Source organism: Gorilla gorilla, chromosome 4 (assembly GCF_029281585.2).
Source record: "Gorilla gorilla gorilla isolate KB3781 chromosome 4, NHGRI_mGorGor1-v2.1_pri, whole genome shotgun sequence".
Classification (NCBI taxonomy): domain Eukaryota; kingdom Metazoa; phylum Chordata; class Mammalia; order Primates; family Hominidae; genus Gorilla; species Gorilla gorilla.
In genome coordinates this window covers 184058116-184063318 of record NC_073228.2, presented here as the reverse complement: position 1 = coordinate 184063318, position 5203 = coordinate 184058116, and the positions used below count along the sequence as shown (strand labels likewise).

The following is a 5203-nucleotide window of genomic DNA, read 5'->3' as shown; positions in this document are numbered from 1 at the left end:
GGGTGAAGAGTACACAGGATTTTCAGCACTATTTTTGCAACTTCCTATGAATCCATACTTATTTAAAAGTGAAAAACTTTTTTTTTTTTTTTTTGAGACAGAATCTCGCTCTGTTGCCCAGGCTGGAATGCAATGGTGCGATCTTGGCTCACTGTATTCTCCACCTTCAAGTGATTCTCCTGTCTCAGCCTCCCAAGTAGCTAGGATTACAAGCACGTGACACCACGCCCGGATAATTTTTGTATTTTTAGTAAAGACGGGGTTTCACCATGTTGGCCAGGCTGGTCAGGAACAGCCAAAAGTGAAAAACATTTTTTTTTTTGAGACGGAGTTTTGCTCTTGTTGCCCAGGCTGGAGTGCAGTGGTGCGATCTTGGCTCACTGCAAACTTCACCTCCCAGGTTCAAGCGATTCTCCTGCCTCAGCCTCCAGAGTAGCTGAGATTACAGGTGCACACCACCACGCTCAGGTAATTTTTGTATTTTTAGTAGAGATGGGGTTTCACCATGCTGGCCAAGCTGGTCTCGAACTCTTGATCTCAGGTGATCTGCCCACCTTGGCCTCCCAAAGTGTTGGGATTACAGGCATGAGCCACCGCACCTGGCTGTGAAAAACTTAAAAAGACTTTGCTATGCTGCTCTGGGTCTGTTCTGTGCAACTTGCAGGCAAGCTTGGGATTTGCATTCATTCATCCACAGAGTTAGAGACCCCTTCTCAGCCCTCTCCTCTCGGGATTGACCTCACACTCAGTGGCTTCTGTGGGATTCCTCTCAGAATTTTGTGTGCTCGTGCTGCTGGCACCATAGTGCAGCTTTGAACCTTGGCTGCCCTCAGTAGAAGCAAGAGAGAAAAAAGGGAAAAGAAACGAGCCCAAGGACCTCCCTTCCATGCACACTGCATCTTGCAGAGGGCCCTTTCCCAGTCCTCTGGCTAGAGAAATGGTATGTTATTATAAAATATACATTTGGTCTTCATCCCAGCTTCCTGGCCTACAACTCCTAAAATCATTCAAATCTCCACAGTGGTGTCTTTCATATGCTAAAGAGGTGGATGAAGGCGGGCAGCCCCCAGGTAGCTCCAGGATGGGGCTGGTCACCAGAAACACCAAGGCAGGACTAGAGGCCTGGGACTTTCAGCCTCACCCCCCAGCCTCCAGGGAGCAGAGAGCGGCTGAAGGTTAAGTTGGTCACCCATGGCCAGTGATTTAACCAGCCATGCCCAAGAAGTGAAGCCTCTGTATAACCTCCAGGATAGCTGAACACATGGAGGTTCCTGGAGGGCGGTGTGCCCAGGGAGGGGTAGAACCTTCGTGCCCCTTTCCCCATGCCTTGCCCAGGCATCTCTTCATCTGTATCCTTTGCAATACCCTTTATAATAAACCAGCAAATATAAGTGTGTCCCCGAGTTCTGTGAGCCACTCTCGCAAATTAATTGAACGCAAGGAGGGCGTCATGGGAACCCCAACTTAAAGCCTGTCCGTCAGAAGTTCCTGAGGCCCTGACTTGGGGGTGGCATCAGAAGCGGAGGCAGTCTTGGGGACTGAGCCCCACCCTGTGGGCTCTGACGCTCTCTCCAGGTAGATAGCATTAGAATATAGAGGACACCCAGCTGGTGCCTAATGCAGAATTGGTTGCTTGCTTGCTGGTGTGTGGGGAGAAACCCCCAACATTTGGTCACCGAAGCCTTCTGTGTTGCTTACTGTGGCGTGGGAGCAGAGGAAAAACGGCTAGTGTTTTTTCCACTCACAGATGGTTCTCTCGATGTTTTTTCTGCCCATACATGCTGCACCGTTCTATACTGGGGCTGACCTCAGTTCAAAACTGGGAGACAAGAAAGAAAAAGCAACTGGGAAACTTGCCCTTGAATGGGTCATTCTTCAAGTTTCAGCTCTTCTCTCCTATCCACCTGCTATTGTTAACACTGCAGAGTCCTCAGCTAGTGACTTGTTGATTTTGTCTCTAGACAGCAGCATGGATGGATTGTAGTGGTCTCTTACTTCATCTTGGCCAGCTTCAGAATCCAAAATATAATATGTAACCTCCCTAATTATGACTAATGTTAATTCTCCCATTTATTTTATTTTATTTTTTTATTTTTTTGAGATGGAGTCTCGCTCTGTTGCTCAGGCTGGAGTGCAGTGGTGCGATCTCGGCTCACTGCAACCTCCACCTCCTGGATGCAAAGGATTCTCCTGCCTCAGCCTCCCGAGTAGCTGGGATTACAGGTGGCCACCACCATGCCCGGGTAATTATTTTTTTGTATTTTTTAGTAGAGACAGGGTTTCACTATGCTGGTCAGGCTGGTCTCAAACTCCTGACCTTGGGTGATCCGCCCACCTCAGCCTCCCAAAGTGCTGGGATTACAGGCATGAGCCACTGTGCCTGGCCGATTCTCCCATTTTAAGGATTAAAAAGTTGAGGTTTAAAGAGGTATAGTCATCTGCCCAACCTGTATAGCCAATGCTAAGGTTTATTTAAAATTAACTGATGAAACCTGTGTGGGGTGGAGTCAGAAAGCAGGAGAGGGCAAAAGAAAACAGGTGATGGAAGAACAGAGTGGTAGGGGAGGAAGAGGGTGAAATGGGAGAGAAAAGGAAGAGAAGGCCAGGCACAGTGGCTCACACTCGTAACCTGAATGCTTTGGGAGGCTGAGGTGGGAGGATCACTTGAGGCCAGGAGTTCCAGGCCAGCCTGGGCAGCATAGCAAGACAACAACGAAAAAGTATCCAGGCACGGTGGGGCCTGGCTGTAGCCTTAGCTCCTCAGAAGGCTGGGTCAGGAACATGGCTTGAGCCTGGGAGTTTGAGGCTGCAGTGAGCTGTGATTGTGCCACTGCACTCCAGCCTGGGCAGCAGAGCCAGATCCTATTTAAAAAAAAAAAAAAAAAAAAAAAAAGGCACTGCGGCTGCAGGATGGTCGGCGGTGGGAGGAAGCGCAAGCCCAGCGGGGAGGGGCCTGTGAAAAAATGGTTAATGTGAAGAAAAGTAAATTCTGTGACGCTGATGTGGACTTCGACAAGAAGCAGAAAATCATTGTAAGCTCTCTTCACCTGAAGATTCCGATCGTTTCTGGAAGTTCTTTGAAGAACTTGATCCTGAAAAGCCAGCTGATCACTTTCTGCAAGCCTCGGACTTCAGTTAGTTGGTCCTTATGATATCCTCGCTGGAAAACATAAAATGAAGAAAAATTCAACAGGCCTGAATGTTAGCCTTCATTGGAGGTTTTACCGTGATCCTCCTGAGTTCCAGACCGTCATTATTGGAGATAATAAAACTCAGTACCACATGGGGTATTTCAGGGATTCTTCTGATGAACTTCCTGCATATGTTGGCATAAATGAAGCAAAGAAAAAGTGTACAATTGTTCCAAATGGAGATAATGTATTTGTGGCAGTCAAATTATTTTTGATGAAAAAACTTAAAGAAGTAACGCATAAAAAGAAAACTAGGCCGGGTGCAGTGGCTCACGCCTGTAATCCCAGCACTTTGGGAGGCCGAGGCGGGTGGATCACCTGAGGTAGGGAGTTTGAGACCAGCCTGACCAACATGGAGAAACCCCATCTCTACTAAAAATACAAAATTAGCCGGGCGTGGTGGCACATGCCTGTAATCCCAGCTACTCGGGAGGCTGAGGCAGGAGAATCGCTTGAACCCGGGAGGTGGAAGTTGCAGTGAGCCAAGATCGCACCATTGCACTCCAGCCTGGGCAACAACAGCGAAACTCTGCCTCAAAAAAAAAAAAAAGAAAACTAATCTCTTGAAAAACATAGATGAAAAACTCACAGAAGCAGCCAGAGAAATGGGGTCCTCACTGGAACAGACAACCACGAAGATGAAACCGATAAGAAAGTTGTGACGAAGGCCTTTCATGGTGCAGGCTTGGCTGTTCCAGCAGATAAAAATGATGTTGGGTACAGAGAGCTCCCTGAAACAGATGCTGACGTCAACAGAATTTGCAAGACAATAGTTGAGGCTGCAACTGAGGAGGAGAGACTGAAAGCTTTTGTTCCCATTCAGGAAATGATGACTTTCGTGCAGTTTGCTAGTGATGAATGTAATTGTGGCAAGGGGCGTGAGTTGGGAATGGAGCTCTTTTGCTGTGGCTCACATTATTTTCATAAAGTTGCTGCTCAGCATTTACCTCTTGCATATAATCTGGTGAAGAGGAATCTGCAGAAATTATTGAGGCTCATTTGGCAAACAGAAGTAAAGAGAACATAGAGCAACTTGCTGCATGAGTGAGGTGGCTTTGTTTGGTGTATGGTATTTCAAAGGATTAGTATTAAACTTGTGATTTTTGTTTTGTTTTTAAGGAATATAAAAAATAAACATTTACTAAAAACATTTATAATTAAAGGAAAAAAAGAGAAAAGGCAAAGGAGGAGAAAATCGAGAAGGTAAGGGCATTTCCTACCCCATGGGTCAGGATGGTACCAGGCAATGCATCTCTACACACAGAGCACCCACCCAGAACCCGCTGCCTTCACACAGTCCCCTCCCTTCGTGAAGTCAGCATAAGCACACCAGCCGGTCTGCGATGTCATCTTATCTCCTGTTCCAGTCAGGGGCTCAGGCTTAAAGCAATCAGCCCTGGCATTTCCTTGTTGACTCTATTCGTCCAGAGTGGTTGGGCAGGTATCAAAATTGGCTGAAGGCCAGGTGTGGTGGCTCTTGCCTGTAATCCCAGCACTTTGGGAGGCCAAGGCAGGAGGATCTCCTGAGCCCAGGATTTGAGAGCAGCCTGGGCAACATAGAGAGTCCCCGTCTCTACCAAAGGAAAAAAAATGGCTGAAGATGAGAATTTTTTTTTCTGCCATTGAGGGAATGCTTTCTCTCTCCCTATCTAGTAGGAATGAGGAAGTGCCTTGCTCCAGTTGCGGCTGGCATTTATCTTGCAGCTGTGAGAGAAGACGGCCTTGGGGACAAAGCCTGTGAAAGGCCACGCAGCCTGTCCAAAACCCTTTCTTCCCCGGATCCCCTTCTCAAGGAAGCCCATGTCAGTGAGGGTTTCTGTTACTTGCAGCCCAAGGCATCCCAATGGCCCCCAATGGGTGTCTCTTGTCCCAGCCTGGGATGCTGCTGGCATGCCCCAGGTGATGCTGGAGAGACTCCTGACTCATCCCAGGGGCAGGGCAAGCCACATCTGTCACAAGGGAACAAGTGTGCCTGTTGCTGTCGCTACCCAGATCTATGTGCCTTATACCTA

The 5203-nt window shown here is 47.9% G+C and overlaps 1 pseudogene; it reads left to right on the top strand.

Moving 5' to 3' along the window:
* Positions 1-2910: 2910 nt before the first annotated feature.
* Positions 2911-4235, top strand: LOC101151309 (histone PARylation factor 1-like; annotated as a pseudogene).
* Positions 4236-5203: the final 968 nt, after the last annotated feature.